Here is a 22,907-nt window from a genome sequence, read left to right on the forward strand (position 1 = left end):
AATTCGCGTTTTCCCATTTTGAATAATGTGATCAAACATTTTATATTTGTTACACAGAATAAAATCAAAGGTTTTTCTTTTTTTTCTGAACTTTAAACCGCCCGAAATCTATACATTAAGGCTTCAACTTAGTGCATGGCTATTGCAACAATACCCCGGGGCTGTTTTCTTTCCGCGCACGACCCTAGAGAAGTGGTTCATTTACTCGGCCATAAACCATTTATTTACCTCCAGGTGAGTGTCGCACAGAGTGCAGAGTAAAGATCGCAGGGAGAGATTTACACCTGTCTCTCTGCTCAAATAGAGAAGCCTATAGCCTACAGAGATGGCCGCTGGAGCCAGCTTGTCTGGACTTTTTTCTGCTAGGCAGCCCGACCCCCCCTCATCCTCATCCACTGTGGATTAAACAACATCATAAAAAATGACCATCAACGCGCACACTGTAAACAGATTATTCTGCTCGGCGCCTGGCGCACAAACTGCGCGCCGAAGGCAAAGACGCAGCCACGTGTTGCAGCCCTGCTTGGTCATCCTTTTTTTTTCTTTTTTTTAAACACCAACTTCTCTTAACACTTCCAGCTCGTGTAAATACTCACAAGCGTTTGATGTCATGGCTGCTGTAGGTATGGAGACTCTAGGGAGGCAGAAGAGGGACATTTGTTATCAGATGGAGTCTTACATTTCTCATTAAAACCTTTTTAAACACGAGACAGGACAGCTTGATTACAAAACCTGTATAATTTAAAAAGCTTCATTAAAACAATACCTCACTTAAACACATCTGATGTCTACACATGACCTACAAGCACAACTTATTTTGAACCATATTTGACCTTTTATTGTAGTGATCCCTCTCCTAATTCTTGTCCGCCTTCAGGATTACACACTAAAGCATTGCTGTTACAACATGTTGAAGTATCCTTACACTATGATTTCTCTCATTTCCCAGCAGATAATCGCGTGTACAGGTCTGCTCCTAACATGGTGAAATCAATTTATCACATTGGAGTGCACACAGTGTCAGCATTAGTGCATTGCTTTGTGCTAATCAGCATACAGATCTGGATTTTGAGTTCTGTGTCCTCCGGCGATCTCTGTCATGTCGTCACATGTGGCACATCACATGAAGGTTCTTCACATGCAGGTAACAAGTTATTGATGGGAAACAGGTTACATTTTTGTTTGTGTCGGGTTTATTATATAAGATAGAATAATACAGTACCCCCTGCCTGTAGCTGTATTAGAATAACTGTGAAAATTCAATATATAAATTCCTTGCCTTAGTGTGAGAACGAGTGATAAGAAGAATGAGAAGTAAGACACACAATTAAATATGAATAAATCAGAGAATTCTGGTTAAAATTTGCATTAGGGCAAAACCTTATAATCCTTCTCAGAATCAAGGACACACACACACACACAAAGATAGAAAATAACCACAGCTCCTTTATTCTTTCTAAACAAGCACACATATTTGTCTTCCATTTCTTTCTCTTGTTCTCTCCCCCTCTCTCTCTGAATCTGTCTCTGTCTGTCTGTCTCTCTCTCTCTCTCCCTCTCTCTCTCTCGCGCGCGCGCGCGCACACACACACACACACACACACACACACACACACACACACACACACACACACACACACACACACACACTCGCATTCATACACAATTTACATTCACACTCACAGACCTTGGCACAGGACTTCAGTGGTCACTTTGTTTGCCTGGAAACAAACAAGTTGTCCTGCAGATTTCATGCCCTATTGATGAGAATATACTCCCTTGCTATGACAATATAATTATAATGTGGAGATTTCTGCACATCAATCTAGTTTATAAAATTACTACATATATTGAATGAAAAACAATCTACCTCCTGTATTTAGTGTAAAGCCACCTATTACATATCCTATAATATATGTATTTCAGCTTCCTTTGCACTGTAGTATACTGTCCACAATAAACAATACACTGTCTATATAAATATTATTCTAATTTATATTTTCTACCGTTTTTGTTATTTTTTTGCATGTTTGTCCATTTGTGTAACTAAGTTTTAAATGCAAAACTGGAGTGAAAGTCCTTTAAAGTGCACACATGTGGCCAGTGAGGTTGACTGTTGAAAAGGAGATTTCTCAAAGTCTTCGAATGCAGCTCATTCTCTCAGTGATTATGCTGGAGATTTCACAGAGTTTTCTGGCTCGTTCTGCTTGTTTGGTTCTGCCAATCTATCGTGCAACGCACTCTTTTTCTCTGTACCCCGGTGTGTTTTGTTTCATGAGGATGCCGACTCACTGATGGCTCATAGTTATTCTTGAAATATGGGCCAAGACAAAAAATTGTGTCACAGGCCCCCTTTTAACTGGCTCTTTGTGTGACGATGTGCGAGTGTCCAAATGAGATCTGCAGTTAGCAACAGCCCCCCTATGCCGTCAAACCCAGCATTGAACCCCACAAAACAGCATGTTCTACATATCATGTCTAAAGTCTTGCTTAAAAAGGTGCACGTCCATATCTTTTGGACAACATGCTGTGATTTGTCTTTAAATCCTTTGCAAAATCCCCGTTTGGACACACTAAATACACATGATTGATTGTTTGCTGAGTGAGCAGGCATAGATCACAATTATTAGTTCCTTCTGCTAATGGAGCAGCTTTTAGCTTAAACACCAATATATAGATGTTCCCAGCTGTAAATCATCCTGAAAGAGCCTAACCTTTTATTTTTATTTTTACAATTTTCAAAACAAGTGAAATAGATTCATCACTATAGATGCATCCTGTTGCTGCAGATTCCATGTAAGTTAATGAACAAATCCAAACAGTCCATCCCTCATTGTTTTTTATTTGCATCATTGACTCGTTCAGTCATTGAGCTCAGCCCCTGACATGTCTACGTTATTCTGAAGGGGGGGGGGGGGGTTTGGAAATTATAAAAGGAAGCCTTCCATCCAGTGCAGACATAAGGGAATACATAGAGGAAGGCAGCAGGAGCCAATCGAGAGCGCTGATTTTCCAAAATGGCCTGGCTATTGAATGACAATAGCCAGGCCCCTTCTGCCTGTCTCTCTTTCTTTCACTGCTGCAGACTGGAAAAGCAACATAATAAAGCGGAGGCAGAGAAAATTGACCAAATGTGATTTATTCTGACATGGACAAATCATTTGTGATTTTAAACTGGCAGGGAGGGATATCCATGGTAACTGTAGTAGTCTGAATTCAAGTTACTCGTAACATTTTTATTCTTTTCTCTTCATATTTTTACTGCACAAAACAAGAGTTGGAGGTCCCGTGGTATCAGCTAATCCTTGCAACCGCTGCTTCTGTGCAATCCCTGACATTTCTGACCGTACAAACATAGTAAATATACATTTTAAGGTAGGCATGTGTGTGCTTCCCAGCTACACTACAGAAAATAATATCAATGCTTGAACATTAAGATTTTGTTGTTACAACTGGTGCATCACAGCAGAAGCCTTGCCTATACTGTTTTCCTGCAGGTCATGTTTATCATATTTCTTCAACTTCTCTTCCATGATCAATTATTTTTACGTTATCTTCCAAAAAGACGGTTTTGTCCCCCACTGTCAGGGTGCATCGGTTAACCGTGTTTTCATCTTGGCATAGTCAGTGAGCAACCCTACATATTCCTTCATCCGTCAAGCAAGGGGAGATTTTTTTTTCAATAAATAATTCACCACTGATAGCCTGCCCTGATGCCGACATGAACAAATCTCTCAGTTACAGCCGTCCTGGGAGTAAGCCAGTCCGAGAGCATACTTAATAAACAAATACAGAGGCTGACGGGCTCTGGTTTCACTGATGTCTCTCTGAGCTGAGAGGAAAGTATTTGAAGAGAGTCGCTGAAACAACATCCTTTCTGTGGGTGTAGGTTTAGGGGTCAGGTGTGGGTTAGTGCACCGTCACTGGTGATGCTCCGGACATATTCACTGTCCATTTTACACCAGGCGTAATTTCAGAATGACGCTTTAGTGTATTTAGTGGGGATTAAATGACAAAGGACACATGAAAAGAAAACATAAAATATACAAATAACTTGACACATTTAAAAAAGGTATCTGTAGTGGGTAGAGAAACAAGCTTTCTTAGCTTGTTGTCCTACATGTCCACTTCTTAGACTGAGCCTGAGTCGATATCACAGCCTTACATCGACCACATGTTCCCTCGGACAAAAAACATGTTCCAGACATGATTCCCCTGTGGGTGAAATGGCCGTGTGTGTCTGTGCAACATCTTCTCACAGAAATGTTCTTGTCCGCTAAAACAAACTGTTACCTCTTCATTTTGGACTGTAGTTTTACAATGAATTTGAAGTTTTTGTAAATGTTATGACCATAATTTTGGCTTTTGTTGAGATTGGGGAATAAAGGTTGGTGGGCTTTACTATCGGTGTACTTTAGGCCAATATGATTCTCTCATTTTGGGGTTTTGGAATCATACAGACGTCAAAATATATATTTTTTCTACAAACCCGTATTCTAGTGTGGCCTGTAATTGTGTTTTTTAAGATTTTGCAGATGCTTGTGAGAGACTGGACATAGTTATAGCCCTTTGGTGTGTCTGCTGCACGACTCCTTACATGAAATATTTAGAAAGTCCAGTGAAAATTGATCTTCTGATCTGAAGTCTGTTTTTTTTTTCTCTCCTCTCTCTTTCTCTCTCCTTCCAGGTCCCAGTGGAGTAGCCTCCAAGAAGAATCCTAATATCACATATCAGTGAGATGACCAAGTTCAGGGCCTGCTGCAGCTCTGTCCTGGAGCCCGGATCAATGGAGCACTGTTGGGGATACAAAGGAACACACCCACACACTAATCAGACCTTCTGATTGGATCACACGAGGATGTCTTGACCACTACCACGGCTTCCATGCAAATTGATGACGGTAATTTGAGCCCCTTAAGTGAAATTTGATTTGCGTTAAGAGCTCTTGCTGCTTTTTTTCTTAATGTAAATCGGTTTTGATTAATAGTGTGGGAGTCCGGGGAGAAATATTAGCAAGTGCAGCAGTCTAATGTATCTCTTCCACTGAATTAGTGGCGCTGCTGTTTGTCATGTGAGTTTAATTCCAGTTTTAAGGCAAGGAAAGACGATTTCTTCAGCATGCTCTCTTTGAAAAAGAATGCCAAGTACTTTATGAACAACCCTTAAATTATCTTTTTTCAAACTCAATTTAAACCATCTATTACTCTTCATTAGCTGAATAGAAATTGTAAAAAAAATACCCATTAGCTACACTTGAACTGACACTAAAACCTTTCTAGTCACATGGCCTATAGTTTACTTTATTTGTGCTTTCTAACTGAAATTAAGAGAGTGTAGCGATACACTAAAAAGAACAGCCAAACCCCCCTAAACTGCACACACACTTTCATAAAAAAAAAGGGACAGTTGTGTCAACAATCCCTGACTTAAAGTTTGATAAACACCTTGAAACTCTTTTCAAGCTGGATGGAAATTTTTAGAAAGGTTATTTTAAAAGCTGGAGTTCAACTGGCACGAAACCCTTCTTAATTCTAGAACTTTTGATTCCCCCCCCCCCCCCCCCCCCCCACACACACACACCTTCACACACCAAAAACTGTTCAGCAAATAACCCCAGTATACCATTGTATCCACCTACCCAGACTGTGGCTGTTACGTGCTCCTCTAAATGTCTGCAACACTTCACCTCACCTCCTCAGAGCGGCACAGCGCTGCACCCTGGCTAAATGAAAAACAATCTGAGGAAGCAGGGAACAATCCTCGGCAGGCTCCAGCGGGCTGCCATAAAAAAGAGTGGGCCGCCTCTCTCCAGCCTCTCCCCTCGTGCCTTCAACTTTAACTCTATGGGCTGATGAAAGATCAATGGGCCGACTGGGCCGAGCTGCTGCTGTGCCTGCTGTCCACCGCTCCACCAGGAAGCGGACCAATTACAAAAAAAAAGAGAAAGAAAAGGAAGAAAATCAGTCTTTGTTAATGCAAACTTTGTGATTGGATGAATAGTTTTATGTGTGCTTGTCTCTTATCCAGCCAAAAGTGACAATTTTTTAAAAACTTGTTGTTCCAGTCTGTGGCTCATATTCTAAACTCATTTTAACCCCGATTTCTCCACCCACCTCCCCATCTTTAACACCGCTCCATGCACTCCCCCCTACCCGCCTCCTGACTCCAGATCTGTACCCACTAACCAGACCTCTCCTCTGGCTCTAAGGCAGCAGTTAATGGGAGTTGGCGCTAGGGGGGTTTGTTGCAAACATGCAGCAGCAGACAAACAAATCATGCTAAGTCTCTGCTGCCATGGCTGGCAGCAAACTCAAAGGGGGAGTATATAGGTGCCCTGCCAGGGAGGAGGGTGCACCCATTTTCCCAGGGAGGGGAGGGGCGGGGAGGGGAGGCCTGGTCCTTATCGAGCCCCGGATCACAGACACCTCCGCCCCTCCTGGCAGGAATGCACACAGCCCCTGTGGGAGGAGAGACGAAGCAGAAGAAGAAAGGAGGAGGAGGAGGAGGAGGAGGAGGAGGAGGAGGAGGAGGAGGAGGAGGAGGAGGAAACAAGCAGACATTAAGAGGGGAAGTAAAAAGAGGAAGAAAAAAGAGCGAGTGAGGGGAAAGTGAGTGACAGACTCAACGAAAGACCTGCCCAGCTTATAAGAGAGGGAGTGTCTCAGAGCACGCACGCACACACACACACACACACACACACACACACACACACACACACACACACACACACACACACACACACACACACACACACACACACACACACACACCGATCACAGCACTCAACACACTCTGGTTGGATTGAGAGCACCACTGGGAGAGCACGTAGGAAAACAAACAGGGCATTAAGCTGCTTAAATACCATACTAAACGTGCAACTGTGGTTATCATTACCTCAGCTCAGTCACAGTTTGTGTGTCACAGATGACAGCTGGAGAGAGATCACACAGCCAATGCTGCGGTCAGAGGTGTTACAGTTGATATTAGGTGGTTCAAAATTGTTGGAAGTGGGAACCTTTTTTTTTCAGTCACTTAGTCCAAATTTAGAAATACATAAAAACTATTAATCGGGAAAGATATCACAAAAGGCTAATTTTTATTGTTACCTTGAGGAATACTTTTATTGTTTATTTCTTATTTTGTTAAAATTGTAAAAACTTCCCTCTTGAGAATTTTTTCAAGTATCATTGCTGAAAAGTTTGAACCAAAAACCAAAAATAGCCAGGGCATGAAATATGAAGTGCATAAAGATTCTAAAATTTAAAATGTTTCAACAAACGCTTCAGAAATGGAGGCATTTAATTATGATCTCAACATGGCGTTCCTGTGTGGTTGTATGTCAGGGTAAGGAACACATTTTGTCAGGTGGAGATCATGGTTAAGGGAGTTCATTTACAGTTCACGCTGGAGCATTCCATGCAGTCTTTACATTTCCATTCACCGTCGCTCGCTCTGCCATCACTCCTCTCGTATTTTACAGTTCTGTTTTTTATGTTAAAATGCTAATATAAACCAACATATATGTCTTCAGCGTTGACAGATATCAGTTCAAAATGTTTAGCACCACAACATATATTCTGCATGCTTTCCTGATCATGCCCAGGAGCATTACACTGCCATGTCAAAGATGTGAGTCACACTACAGTGTATGCACTGATCCCTAATTACGCTTAAGTGTCTGCGAAATGCACAGCTAATCACAACATACAGAAAAACATATGTCTTACAGCCAACGCAATACCAGAGCAGCTCACTAATCCGCTTCTTAACACGCCTGTTTGTTTAACTTCCTGTAAAAATCCTTCAGATTTTGTACGCAAGCCTCACAAGGAACATGGAAAGTTGGACAGACAAACAAACAGATATGCAGACAAGAGCGTGTCATTTTTGGTAAGTTTATGTAAGTTTGCAATTAATATAGAATGCATGGAAATACATGTTAATTGTTTGTAAAATGTTGTGGCTTTATAATATTTTTTATCCTTGTTTTTACTCTTTGAAAAAAGACAAGACAAGACAAAAAAGAGAGATATGATTAATATTAATAGTTTTTATACCAAACAATAAAATAGAAATGCTGGCGTGAAAAAGACTCAAAAGCTGATATGACACACTTTTTGGTCAAAAAGCACAATACATTTTAAAGTAGCACAATTAATGTTCAGAAAAACCCACCATTATGATTCGATATGAAGCTCTTTTAAAAAGATCCAAAATCAAGTTCATATATATTAACCTAGAATTACCCATTGTAGTTCTTTATGCACAATAAGAAAATGTGTAGGTGGGTTTTAACAGAGGGCTCTTTGTTGATAAGCACACAGGGACCATGACATGTACGTCTGTCTTCAGTATCAGGTTTAATATATTATACTATACCATGCTTGGAAAATCTTTATTCCATTTTAAGAGAACATCTTTATTGACAAAAGAGGTTTGATTTTATTTGGTGTTGTTTCATTCTGTTTGTGAATTAGATTAAGAGCGTGCGTCAATCATACTAAGTACTAAGAACTCTCATGAGTAAACGTAAAGAGAGAGTTAGATATACACAGATGAAGTTACTTTGCCGCTACTTTGAAAATGTAAAAAAATCATGTGTTGCCTTCACTACTGTAACATTTTAGAGCAGTGTAAAACAATGTCTATAGGTACAGTATACCTGTTTTATCAGCACATAAAAACCTCTGCAACCCAACAGCTATATTGTGATAGAGTACGATTCTTTGAATGACTTTTGTTTTGGTTGCTGAAATGGGGAAAGAGCCTCAGTCCAGCTCCATCTGCTTGTCCAACCAGAGTGGCAGACAGGCTAACTTATTGCTAGCACATGTGACCGGGTGAGTGTGTGTGCCACCCCCCCCCCCCCCCCCCCCCCCCCAGAGCCATATCCCCCCCCAGATAGATCTCAACCTTCATTAATGCAGGCCCACGGCGAGCGCATGTCTCCACATGTTAGCATGGGATGCAAACATCTGGCATATTTTGAACATTGAGGGTCTCCTTTCCTCCCTGTAAAACATTCTCTTGCTCTTTTCTGGTGTCTTAACAGGGGCGAATCACATTTAGTCTCTCTACGAGAGAGGTAGTGGTGCTGGTGATGTCGTGATGAGGGACTTCAAAGAGTTCGGGGATGTCAGTCATGAGCGAGCGAAGGGCAGAACCTGGTCAGCGGTGGGGATTTATTGTCTAATAGCCCCTCTGGGGGGACTTTAGGTCTAATTTCAGAGGTGCTGAAAGTTGGAGTTTATGGAGTATGCCAAACAAGATCCTTTTGTTTTTTCATGTTATTTCATTACACAGAGGCTAACTAAAATAAAAATCAGAGGGTTGTTGTTAAATATTGAGTAGACTAAGGAACAAATGTCGCAAATGTCGAAAAAACACCCCAAAAAACATTTGATTTATTTTCCTCAACAAGTGTGTATATTCATCGCATATTCTTTTTCTAACCTTCACATGACGTCAAACAGGGAAAGCCATATCATGCAACCTGTTTGGCAGTAACTCCAGGTCACTTTAATATTGATGTTTCTCTCCCCTTGTCTCCCCATCAGCAATATATTTAATGGTCACTTTCTGTGCTTATTCAGCACAAGAAAAACGAGAGCAAGGTAAACATGCCAGCCAGAGAGCACAAGGCATTAGTCTTGCGGCTTGAAATAACTGGATTGCATTTAATGAGACGTATGTAAGTTGAGAGGGGGGCAGACATTTGTTTTGTTCCTGACCGCGATGTGCTGAATTAAATGACAAACAGTGAACTTCTCCGACTTTGGGACTGTGTCGTGCTCCAACAGCCATCAATATGAGATCATGATCTGCAGTCCCTGTCAGTCAGGACGTCGGTTAGAAGAAATGCACATTTAATGGCATGATCCATTGTGATTGGAGTGGTTAATTGATGATCTGGTTGTAAATTTCACTCTCATGGCTGTCACTATCTCCCCCCCTATTCTCCCATGATTCCCTCTGTTTACTCTTCTTCCTCACTTTGCTTTGCTTGTCCTGTTCTGCGACTTGAATCTCAGTCTCTCATGCTCCATATTAACATCTAATTGAGCAGTTGAAATTCTTCTCACAACATTATTCTCTGTTATGCAGGGAGAAAATGTTTGTGTTGGCTGCTAACCAACACCGGGCCCCTGAGTATGCCAGATTTGGAGTTTCGAGGGGGACGCCAGGGTGCTGCCGCTGGTGCAGATGTGCCGCCTAATTGCAGATCCCCCCATGCGGAAACAATTCTTCTCAACCATTTCAAAGCATCCGCGATAGGTGTCACTGCAAGGTTACACCAACTTAAAAATGCAAAGTTCTGTTTCTATTCCTCAATGCTGAATTGATTTTGAAATGGTGTATGCTCTCAGAAAAGAAGAAGGAGGTCTGGTGGTTGTGAAGTGTTTCTCTGACATTATAAAAGGGGAAAAAGGGAGTATAAAGTTGAAAATACTATACACCAGTACAAATAGCGATGTCACCTTTTGGGTGTTTCTTAAACAATTCAACCGGTGGTTCCAGTTTAAGTAAAATGCGTAAATTGACATGATAGTCGTTAATCATTTAATTGTCATAAGATTATGATGGTGTCATATTCTCTGAAAAAGAAAGCCCAGTTATAATTATGTTTAACTGTAACCATAGGCAGAGAATAGAGCTGGTGGCTTTATCTTGTGCTCTTTTTAATGCTTTCTGGGAAGATATTGATTTTAGCCCTTTGAAACAGTTAATGATGACTGTAAATGCTAATTGAAACCTGAAGAAAGTATCGGGTTGCACCAGACATGTAAACTAAACAGAAGTAAGTTATTAATCACTCAATGTAGCCCTTTAAGCAAATATTTACTGTAATAGGTTCATCAACACATCAAGGATGTTCCTTCCTGAACCCGTTCTGCTGTTAACAGCACACCAACTGCACTTTAACTCTGAAATCCAGACAAGGTGCTGCTCTGACAGAGACACTGCAGACAGTGAGAGCCGGTGGACAGCTGAGTAAAGACCACAGAGCTCTTATCACTGGAGACGTGCTAGATCAAAGGCTGAAAAAGCAGAAGGTCATGGGCTCTGGTGTGGAGCAAGGCATATGACTATGATTCTATTTGTGGGTATCCTCTTAGAAATTTCTGGAAACATTTCTTGTGCATTGAAAATGGACGCATTTTATACTGAAAGAACTAAAGCCAATTTAAGCTCTGCCTGTTGTCTTGCTTTCAGAGGGGTATCTAGACTTTTTTGACTTTAGGTGGCCTAGCCCAGGCTCTGTCTTATGCAGGGATGGCATGCATGATTCTACACACCTACACAGGTCCAAATAGCGTATTAACCATTTCTGTCTGCACTCTACCTACTCTCTCTCTTTCTCAACTCTCACTGGCCATATAGCCAATCATAAGGATTATGGTGTTGCACCTAGGGAGGCAAAAGAGACACCACGCCAGGTCACCCCTTAGACACACCCCTGCTCTCATGTGCAGATTGTTATTTTTGACCAAAAGGAAGGCAAACTGGGTTGTAAATTTCCCAGTAGTTTATAAAAGGTAGTTTTTGATTGTACATATACAGTTTAATTGAACAGTTGTGCCTTTATAAATGTATAACACAGTAGCTGAATTGCTCAAATCAACATGGTTGTCCTGTTCGATTTATGCCTGTTTGCAATTTGCCAAGTGTGTTTGTCTACTGATCTTGTAGAAGTAGTCTAGTCTTGTGTATTAATCATTATATTTATTTGATTTGAGGGTTTGTTAATGCCAAATAGGCTTAAAAAATAACCTTTTATTACAATAAAAGAAACAAATTAGGGCCTAGGACTGACCCTTGTGGGACCCCACCTTGATTATTTTGTTTAGAAAGTTATTTTTTTTATACATACTGATATCCGGGGAAGAACATAGGCCTGCACACTTGCTCAAATGCCTCTAAAAGTTTTAATTAATAACTATCACAATGTTTCTATATATTTATGGGTGTGCCCCCCCTCCTTTGTTAAAAATGTGTCACCTGAAGAAGATCTCTTATCGAAATGTAGTGATTGTAATGAAGTGTGCTAGCCTATTATCTTGCTCATTCTGCAGTTTTTGTACTGCCCTGTACCTACGTGATGTGCGTATACCTCTTTTCTACATACTGATAGCTTCCATCTAGGTAACTCCTCTTCATGCTGTAAGCTAACCTAACAAAACAGTATATCTACAGTTACTTCCTTAATTTGGAAATATACAAGCCACATTGTATGTTTTTACATGATGTGTTTCACAAGCTTATAGTCCATTTTAAGAACACTGAGGAGAAAAGACAGTGCATGCATCGCTGTATATTCCCTCGCTTGTGTGCGTATGTGTGAGTGTGTGGCCCCATGTCTGGCCAGCCATGGCCACATCTGTTTGTCATGTTAGCACTTAAGCGCCTGCAGGAGCCACGATACTAAGTGGAGACAGAGTCCTTTCTCCCACCTCCTCCATCCTCCCCTTACTCCTAATTACATTTGTTCATTAATCCATTTTCTGCCTACTTCTCTTTCTTGTTTATGTTCGTGCTCCAGTGGGCTTTAGCCTCCTCCGACCAGCAGACAGTGACCTTTAAGGAGATGCCAAAAGACTCTGTAAGACAATGTTACCCCTTCACCCTTTCACCATACACACACACGCATACACATACACACACACTAAGCAGTCACATCTTGGCCCCTCAGTATCCCCTCAGGCCATCTCCTTTAGAGAGGCTAATGGAGTTAGCCTAATGTCTGCGCAGCGCCAGCCATAAAACTGATTTGAAGCTAAAGGCTTGGTGCCGAGACCACCACTCTGCCTACAAAAAAAGAGAGATGTGAGCGAGATGTTAAAAGAGAGTGAGTGTATCTTTAGAGGAAAAGAGGTTGGGGTGGCGGTGGAGGTGGCGGTGGCAGCAGTGGCGGTGAGGGGCAGGCTGGCGTAACTAAGGCAACTGCAGACAATCTAATTGGTATTGACATTCTTGTCTCTGAGGAAATTTGACATCTAAGGGCAAATCATTCTATTTAGTCGCCTGAATAGTCTCCAAGGCGGGGCCTGAAGAGCACAATCGCGCTGTAGCGTTGTTCTGGTCCTCATGTCTGGGCCGGCTCTGCCATGCAGCAATCGATCCTAATCCGATCGGGAGAGGGTAGGAGGATAAGCGGTATGGGGAGAAAAAAAATGACAATAAAATCAAAAGCTCTGTTGGGCTAATATTCAACAAGAGGGAGTACAATTGGGCCCTGGCGGGGCGGCAGCCTGTAATGCACTTGTGCTGCTGCAGCGTGGTTAATGTAAAGAAAAACTCGGGAGTAATGACTCTTCAGCCAAGGTGGCTGGGCTTCAAAGAAATGTGCTTGCTTTAGCTAAAAGACTGGAAGGCCAGGCCGCCAAAGACCTTCATTCTGTTAGAGCATCAAATATGGCCCCCACTCACAACACACAGAAACCCTGATTTTATTATCCTCACTCCCCTGAGAAACTCATCTCATCCCTCTTTTTGTTTGTGTGACTGACCATCAGTGTGGGGGAGTGAAGTCGTGCTGTCAATCAAAAGGCTTTTTTTTTTTGGGTCAAAGAGGAGTACAGGGTGTATATGAGGAGTATGTGGCGACTCCACAGTAAGGGCAAAAGTGACAGTGGTTGTTAAGGCTTCATTTTTCATTACCTGGATGCATCAGATTTACAAGAGAAGCTGTAGTATAGCTGCATATATGAGCTAACTTTATTTAGAAAAATTTGAGCAATGTGTACTGCTAACTGTAATGAATGTATTATTAATAAAAGAGGGAAAACTAAACGGGACACAGCTCAGCAATTGTGTCTTGAAAAACTTTGAGTGAGAAAACCTTCTACTCAAATAGACATTAAATAAAGACAGTTTATCTGAAAAGTCCCTCATACTCTTTTACTCTTCTACTGAAAGGGGCTCTTGTTCACTGAAATCCATTCAGTTCAGACTGCTCTTCTAGTTTGTTCTTCATCACGTGTGTATATCTTTATATTGGTACTGATATGGAGATAGATTGTATTTTTGACATGAAGAAAGTTTTCTTTATTCTAGGTTTGGGGTTACTGGGTTTGAAAATGAGAGCAATTGGTGTAGTATTAGTGCATCAATATGGTTAGAGTCAGGCTGATAATTGAATTAAAGTTACTGGGTTAGGTCTTATTGGTTAGGATAAGGACCAGTTTCATGTTGACTGCAGATTGAATTTTGTCAGAAGAACAAGAAGTCAGTTGTGTTCCTGTGTGTGTGTGTGTGTGTGTGTGTGTGTGTGTGTGTGTGTGTGTGTGTGTGTGTGTGTGTGTGTGTGTGTGTGTGTGTGTGTGTGTGTGTGTGTGTGTGTGTGTGTGTGTGTGTATGTGTGTGTGTGGGTGTTTATATGCGTGTTCGTGTGTCTGTCCACTCCCAAGAATGCCCTGCAAACATGCACATGTGCACAGTGCACACAACCTCATTCTAGCTATTTATTCTAGCACACAGACACAACAAACACACAGACACACAGACACACACACACACACACACACACACACACACACACACACACACACACACACACACACATCGTCTCTTAGATGTAGAGAGAGTGTCTGAGTGTCTCTGTAAGTATGTGATGAGGGTATATTGAGCTGCAGATATCAGTCTGAGATACTCAAGTCATAAAAGTGTGTCTCGGAGCCTCTTGGCCGTGCAGGCTCTGGTGCCTGATGTTATCACAGTGAAACAGTGGCCTCGCTATCAGAGCAGAAGAGCATAGAGGCATTCCTATACTACTGGAATTGCCGTCAGGCCTGTAGCTGTGTCTAGGAGCCTGGATGGAGCCTCGGAGTGCTGAAGGAGCGTAGGGAGCGGTGTGTGAGGCTGACACATTGCTGTGTTGTTGGATTATTTACAGCAGGGTGTTATTAGGGCTTTGTTGTGCCAGCTTAAGTAGACTAACAGGGCAACAAGCGGATGTCAAAAGAAGTTTTGAATTTCAGCATAGCATCATAAATCTCTCCATAACAAAGACAACACTCCTTACTACCACACTGTAACTTTCATTGTTTACTTACTAGCTGAGAAAACTGACACCATTTTTTTCCCAGCGATTTTGTTTGATTAGATAAAAATAAAATACAAACTAAGCCCCCCGTGCTACAAATCAAGCTACATTTGTTTACACACAGTTAGCATGCAACAGTAATGGTAGAAACGAAGTAAAAATAAAAATAATAAAGTAAAAAAGAAGAATGAAGGAAAGTCACTTGATGAATACTATCAGTTTCATTTTTTTTTCTAAATATGAACTGTCAATCTAAAGAGAAGCCTCCTTTAAATTGCCAAGTTTTTGATTGTGATTACAAATTGATGAAATGTTGAAGCTCGGTAAAGCAGATGTTTTGACATTGTACCGTTGTGGAGAACAATAAATAAAAACAAAATGCCATCAGTAGGATAGTTAAACTGTCTCTCTGAAATATAATTTAGGAGCTGTGCAGTAAAATAAATGTTCAAGGATCAAATATAGTTGAATTTAATTACTAACTTAAATTTGACATTTTCATCACTTAATTATGTTCTAACTTATTTTCTCCTTGTCTGATCAGTTGCACCCAGCAGGCCTGACTGCAGAAGTCAAAGCTCTCCTGACAGACACTGCATATCGTCACACTGGGGTATCAGCACCTCTCAGGCTGCCGTATGCCAGCAATTGTCTCTGGCCTGGATTAGTTTTTGTATCCAGTTACGGACTTTTATTCCCGTGGAGTCAAGTTCAGCATGGCACTGAGGGCCAGCAGTGCTGCTGAGAGCCCAGTGATTTATGTATTGCTGAGTGAGAGCAGCAGGTTCAAGTCAGAGGTCTCTGGGCAGGGTAGCATGCCATTTTAGTTTGTGTGTGTGTGTGTGCGTGTGTGTGTGTGTGTGTGTGTAAGAAAGTATGTTGCTCTCAGCAAACATAAATGTGTGTGTATGTTTGAGAAGCAGCAAGTGAGCCAACCCAAAGCTCCCGGCAGGGTGCCGTGGTCTGTTTGGCTTGGAGCGACTCCATTCGTTTGACTGCGAGCATGCTGGGAAGAGTTTTGGTGCTGCTAAAATAATGACAGGCTCTGACAGGAAGGATCATCTGTTTACTGGCTGTGCTGATTTGTGGGAGAGGGGACAGTAAATGACAAATTACACTTTAAGTATTTTGGATAGATATTTTAATATCGGCCATTGTAGGTCCTATAGCACTGAATAGGCTTATCTTTCTGAAACGTCAATCATGTGGTTTTGGCTTTTATGAGGCCTGGCAACGGTGATAGAATGTCATACAGCACTCGACAAACCTGCAATTTAACGGCTTAGGTACATATGTAATGACACTTCCCCCCTGATAAAGTCCTCTTTTTTTCTTCTGAAAATGAATCATGGTTTGCTGCCCATACAAAAAACATATACTAATTTACCATGTTCACCCCGAAGGCCCATTTCCTCTGATATTATGATCAGGACAAGGAGCAAATGTGCTATTTTAAGTCATATAGATGTGAGGCATCTTACAGTTATTATCTAATTTTGTTTTAATTACTAAGCTAGCGTTTATAAGTTAAGGTTAACTATTAACCACTGAAGGCTAACTTAAAGTTTGCTGAGAACTTAGCAAGGAAGTAAATTTCAAGCTAGAGTTAATACTAGTTAGGAATGGACACTTTTTTTTTTTTTAGGAAACTATCAAACAGTATTACTAACTTTAGGTCACTTCCTAGCTATTGCTTATGTTATTTTGTAAGAGGCTGCATGCTAGCATTAGCTGTTGTGATCTTGAGATTTTCACTGCTCATTGGCTTTTTAATAGCTGATCAATTAGGAAGCTAACAGGTTAACTGTTTGTCTAATCCTAAATTTCTAAAACTTGTCACCCGGAACACAGCAATAATGAGTGCTTAAGCTTCTCGTCTGTAGCCTGACATCAGAGAAAAAATATGGTGAATAAGTCTGCAGCTTTCAATAGTATTGCTGTATTGCAGTTGAAAAAAGTCTAACATTGGCTTTCTTTGTGATGACTTTGGAAAAGTCCTGACACTTTTTAAAAGGATGTTTATTCCTGTAAAAGATTCTGCTGAGTAAATATTTCTCCCTAAACATGAGATGAAACATTTTATGGTTAAGACACAAACCAAAGAGAGCAAGCTGTCACAAATAGGCCAAGAATCAATTCAGGCCTGCTTAACACAGCCTGGGCCTATGCACCCTATATCCAGCCATCTCCATATTCCTTTGAAATATGATGTCCTAAAGATGAAGCCATATTTATTCTCGATGGTGCATTTTGGATCCCTGACATATTTTAAAATGGGGGCATCTGTCCTGTGGCCTGCGCAGCCATCTGGATAAGGCAGGACTGGGAGAGGATGTTAATGCACTTCATGATGAGAAAGGAGGATGACACCTTTGACCTTCCCTAGCCTTTGACCTCTGCAGCCGATATGGAGCCAATGACTCCATGGGTTTCCTATATCTAGCATATGCTGGTCAGGCCGATATGTTAAAAGAAATTCTTCATTTGCCACACACTGGTTATATAGCCGCTCCCCCATGTTGTAAACAGGCAGGCTTTAAGAAAATAGATATTTACTTCACAGGCTTTCTATTTGATTGGAGGGAGAAAAATTGACATGCATATTGGATATGTTGCCATGCTTATAGCCACAAATGCTAATGGAATATCTGAGCAGTGTACACAAGTATAAGGTTAGAGTTTAGATTTCTTTGTATACTGTTATACCTTCTGTAATCATTCCTCTACATGTGTATGGGTGCTTGCACACCCAGCAGAGATTGGGTGTGCTCATTTTGCCAGCCAAACAGAGTTTCAGTTACATACACAGAAGCTCAGGTCCACTGCTATGTAAGAAGATCTGACCCTAAATCACTGCTGCATTTCCAGGAACCACCACTAGAGTGACAGTGAGGAAAAAATACTCCATAATGGCTATGACTACTTCAGTGGCAGTTGTTTGGGACGTTGACATTTATATAGTGTTTCCCTTGGGGTACAGCCAGGGAAACCAAGGTGGCATGGAGGCCTGGGTGCTGTGGCTGTTGCGGTATGGAGGTGGTGGTTTCATTTCTTTGCGTGTGAAGCTGTGGTAGCAGAGCTGCTTGTCAATAGCAACCTATGGGCGATGACGGATCAATCTTCCACGCTAGGATTTAATGACAAATTAGAGTGCACATCACCTCTGACCTCTAATCCTCAAGCGCTCTTGTTATGAAGAGGAATTCTAAGCATATTTGAGAAGCAGACACCTCAAAATACTGTATAAAAAAATAAAGCTCCAATGAAGCTGTAAATGATTTCATTATGAAGACTTATAGGAATGTCAAGAATGGTTACACTCCGTGCCTTCCTGTGCGATTAAGTCAATGTAAGATATTAAAAAGTTTAAGAAACAAAAACTATCTAAAAGTTCCACGATTTTTAAAGTAGGACCCAATCATGGTAATCAGGTTTTGAAAAAAGGACATACACTGTTAGTTTTTAGAGGTTAAAACGTAAAAAAGTTCAATCAAAAGTCCCAACCAGAATGTTTTTATTGGCTGTAGAAATTTGGGTCAGAGAGATTTGGGTCAGCCTTTAAAATATGCTTTTTAAAGATTTATATGGTGTTATTTACATTCAGGTAAGATGTATAAGAGGAGATGACGGAAAAGTGTCAATCAACACTAGCTGTACCTCCCCTTCCGGCACACATTCAGTCTTAGAACTGATAGCTGCCTGTCCAAAGTGCATTTCCAGTCATCTGGCCAGTCCTGTGTGCTAAACATTGACCTTGTGACCTCTGCTCATGACCCCTGACCTGTGATGTTGACCCCATGTCCAGGGGGATGGGTCCCTTATATATCTCAACTGGCCGTCTCCATTGACTACCTGCCAGGCACCTGCTCTGAGAAATGAAGCCAAGGCAAATGCCTCTCCTGGGAGCCTTTTTGGCTCAGCAGACAACAAGGCCCAGCCTCAGCCCTGCCTCTGAAAGGGCTTTGAGTGGCCCTGGTAAACCAATCTCCCTAATTATCTATTGAAAGAACATTCTTTTTCCCTGCCCAGTCATTACCTTGATTTCAATTGCTGAAAAGTAACATGGAGGAGCAAAAAGAAAACATACATGCACGCATGTGCATGCACAAGCACACTTGGGGGACATACAACACAAAAGACCTTTCTGATTTTGTTTAGGTTAATTGTAGGTCAGAGGGAGCAGATTTAGGATATAAATCCTTGATACGGGTGCAGGTCAAGGCATTGAAGAGGAATTAAACATGAATAAATTGCATTTATCTGCACTTTGCTACAACAATATATGCTGTTAGGGCAGGATGCAGGTTTGCCCACATAACCATTTCTCAATGTCAAACCACATGAGATTAAAAAATAATAATAATTCTAGTATGAATATGACGCATCAAAAGACAGGAAGAGCAATGGTTGATGCCCAAACAGTTACCACTGGAGTAGATAACTCATATCAACCCAAAAGGATTTGTATACAACACTATACACTAAATAATAAATAATGAATGACAAAAATGACAGAAATTTAAATAAATACAAACTTCTATGGAAGCCCCTTTCAGCTAATAAAAAAAATAAAAATGAAAATTAAGCATTGTTGATGAATGTTTTTACCCACGTTAAGTCATTATTATGAGATAAAAAAGTCAAAATTATAAGATAATTCCATAAGTTGTCAGATGCACGTGACTGGATTGTGTGCAGAAGAGAGTTGTGCATTCTTGTCTTGTGTACCCGTGAAATAACTTAATGAATGCAAAAGCATCATCCAGAGGTGCTACGCAACATAGTGTTTTAATAGTGTCCATGTATAAAGCACTTTGATGTGCTGTTTGTTCTTGGGGTTTTTCTTGGCCGTCATGTTATGCTACCATATGTCTTTGTGCAAATACATCTGATTCTCCCCAACAACCCAAACAAACCACTTGAAACCATTTTTCTGAACTGTGTGAAAACTTCAACAGGAGTTTTCAAGGGATACATTTTGCCACTGTACATCAGTTACCATGGTAAAGGCTGTCTGCATGCTGCCTGGCTGGGTCAAGTGCATGGAGATAGTCACTCAAGAGGAGGCTCTCGGGCTCTAGGGCTGTTCTCAGAAAGCACTCAGGGCCTGCATGCAGTCACCATGTAGTGGAGGAGATAAGAGGGGACACATTTACCCTTTGGAACTAAATATAGGTCATGACGAGCAGCATTTAGGTTTGTGTCTCATGCTGTTTTGTTCTGTTTAGTCTTCTGGTTTTGTGAGCATTACTTGGTACATGACTTTGTGTTTGTTGAAGTGTTTTAACATCTGAAAACAAAAAGATAAAGAGGTACAGCATGAGGTACAACATGATCTTATGGCTGCACAGACACTTTGTAGGAAAATAGAGAATAGCGTGGAATTTTTACACTTCAGATTCCTCCATTTTTGTAGTTTTATTCATCATTGAGTGCAGATACAAAATAATTGGACAGTACAGTCATACAACAGAGGAGATGCTTTCCAAAATTATAACTCAGAGAAATCAAACAGTTTATAAAGGAAATGATGCAGCAAATAAACCTGACTATTTAAAAGACTCAATGGAATGGGTTTTTTTTGTGTCTGGTAAATTTGCAGTCCTTAAGTTATTTCATCTCCACAAGTCTGTCTGCTGCAGAAACAGCACCTCCAAATCTGCATCCAGCTCAAGACCCTGAACTATACACACTCTCTGACCTCAGAACACACATGCACGCACACACACGCACACGCACGCATATAATTGTATTGTGTCTTTATTGACGCAGCTAGTATTTAAAAAACATAGAATTATCCTGAATGTATTAGTTAAACATTATAGTTCTGAAGAACAGTGGTTCAACATGGCATAAATTGAGGATCATTAGGCCTATACAAATGCATGCACACACTACAAGATGAAAATAATTGTGCAAATCTTTCACTGCGGGATTTTATGAAGATTGTTGTTCATACAAAAGGGAGCGATGTTCTATCTTAAGTTGTCTGTGATAGAGGTCTACAGTTCCAGCAGTTAACCTCTTAAAATGCCTCACACCCCAGATCAAATCTGGCATAATAATGGTCCGGAATGCTTGTAGTGACTTGGAGCTATTGGCTACTTTGATAATACAGTGCATCCTTGATTCTATTAATCCATGGTTACATATTTTTTTCTTATTTCATTTTTATTTTATGTCATACTTTCTCTCCTTCTCCCAAGGCCTTCATCCCCTCTAACAAAAACCTGTTTAACCCTCTCTCCCCATAAGCAAAGCTGTTCCCTTATTCATACAACAACATGTCTTTTATGAATGCCTACAGTCACAGTTGATCCACACTTACCGCTGACATCCAGTCCTGACCTATGACTCCTGCAAGAAAGATGCTGCCAGGCTGCACTGGCTGGTTGCAGTAGTTAAAATAACAAAACCATGTTGTAATGTGGTAATGTTCTCAGCAGCTGTGACTGTACTCACAGCCTCAGTGTGGATACTGTCAGGAACAATAAGCGCAGTGGGTTTCAGTTTGTACTCACAGCTATCTCTTGAGGCACCTCCAGGCTCCTGTAGTCTGTACCAACACTACACAACAGCACTCTACTGACAAGACAGCTTAGACGAGGCTAAACACGCCTGCTGAAGCTACAATCCGAGGTTTTGTTTACAGAGAGGCGATATATCGTTATTTTTTTACATTTGTAAAATGTTCACAGGCACACACACGTTCAGACATTATAGGGTTACGCAAATCTCAGGATTAGGTCCCAATAAGCTCTTTGAAGACAGCGTTCCTCAGTCACATAATTTATTTTCCTTTGCATAACCACTTCAAGGCCCTTAGAGTTGCATGGTGCTGGGGTCAGTGGTTGGTCCGGGACATAGAGAGTAACAATGTGGAAACATAAGAGAGCATTGCTGTTATAATTGGTGAAAAATGAAAAGGCCATCAGAGGTCAACAAATGATGACATTTTGAAGTCCTTTGAGGCAGCAAGATGAGAGACTTTCATTTGGAAGGCAACACAAATATTAATAGGGACATTCTGAAAGTTTTTCAGTGCCAAAATAATTAAAGGCAAATCTTGAAGTTGAAAAAAAGTATGATTTTGTTTGACTCCGTTGCATCAAATCATTCAAAACATCATCCAAAAAGTACTCGTTTCAATATTTGATCCATTCATTCATAAATCAGATTCTCCTCAGCCATGCCACGCTCCCAAAGTAAGACTTGAATAAAGAAAAGAAAAACCCTGACCTTGAGATGCTTTGTCGGAGCTGTTATAATATACATTCCTCCCTGGCGATATTTCAAACTTGCAAAAACGCAACAAAAATGTGAAAATCACAAGATTAACTTTACTGGAGTAAAACAATCAGTATTCAGTCGCTAAACACTTCCATGTACATCAAAGTCCTTCAGCTTTTTCAACATGAATGCATTCCAGTACTCTCTTACTGTAAAGGACTGTGTGTGTGTGTGTGTTTGGATATATGATTTCCTACTTGTTTGATAGAATCATTCGACAGACATTTTAGGATTTGATCAGACATCAATGCTGAATATTTTTTTCATACAAAGCTGTTTGTGTCGTTTGAGCTGTAAATACATTTTCAGATGGCACAGTGCATCATATCAGTCATTGATGCTCTATGCTCCCCCTGAAGGCCACTGTAAAACTTTTCATCCCCCCCCCCCCATACACACACTCTGCTGCGACTCGATGGACGGAGGCTGGGCTGTGGAGTGAGTGATGACACTGTGCGGTGTAATCCCACCGACATCTGCTTCTAATCTGCAACATGAAAAAGACACTCTTGTGACCCTATACCTGCCCCCAACCATCCTCCAGACTCTCCCTCCCCTCGCTCCTTCTGCCCAA

General features: G+C 41.0%; 1 long non-coding RNA gene across 1 annotated transcript in view; it reads left to right on the plus strand.

Annotated features, from left to right (window-relative positions):
* Positions 1-4,772: 4,772 nt before the first annotated feature.
* The window catches only part of LOC132992548 (uncharacterized), a 42,724-nt gene continuing 24,589 nt past the window's right edge, over positions 4,773-22,907 (plus strand). Inside the window, exon 1 of the long non-coding RNA XR_009676345.1 lies at positions 4,773-4,900. This is a non-coding gene — a long non-coding RNA (uncharacterized LOC132992548). The remainder of the gene's footprint in view (positions 4,901-22,907) is intronic.

Source organism: Labrus mixtus, chromosome 17 (assembly GCF_963584025.1).
Source record: "Labrus mixtus chromosome 17, fLabMix1.1, whole genome shotgun sequence".
Lineage (NCBI taxonomy): Eukaryota > Metazoa > Chordata > Actinopteri > Labriformes > Labridae > Labrus > Labrus mixtus.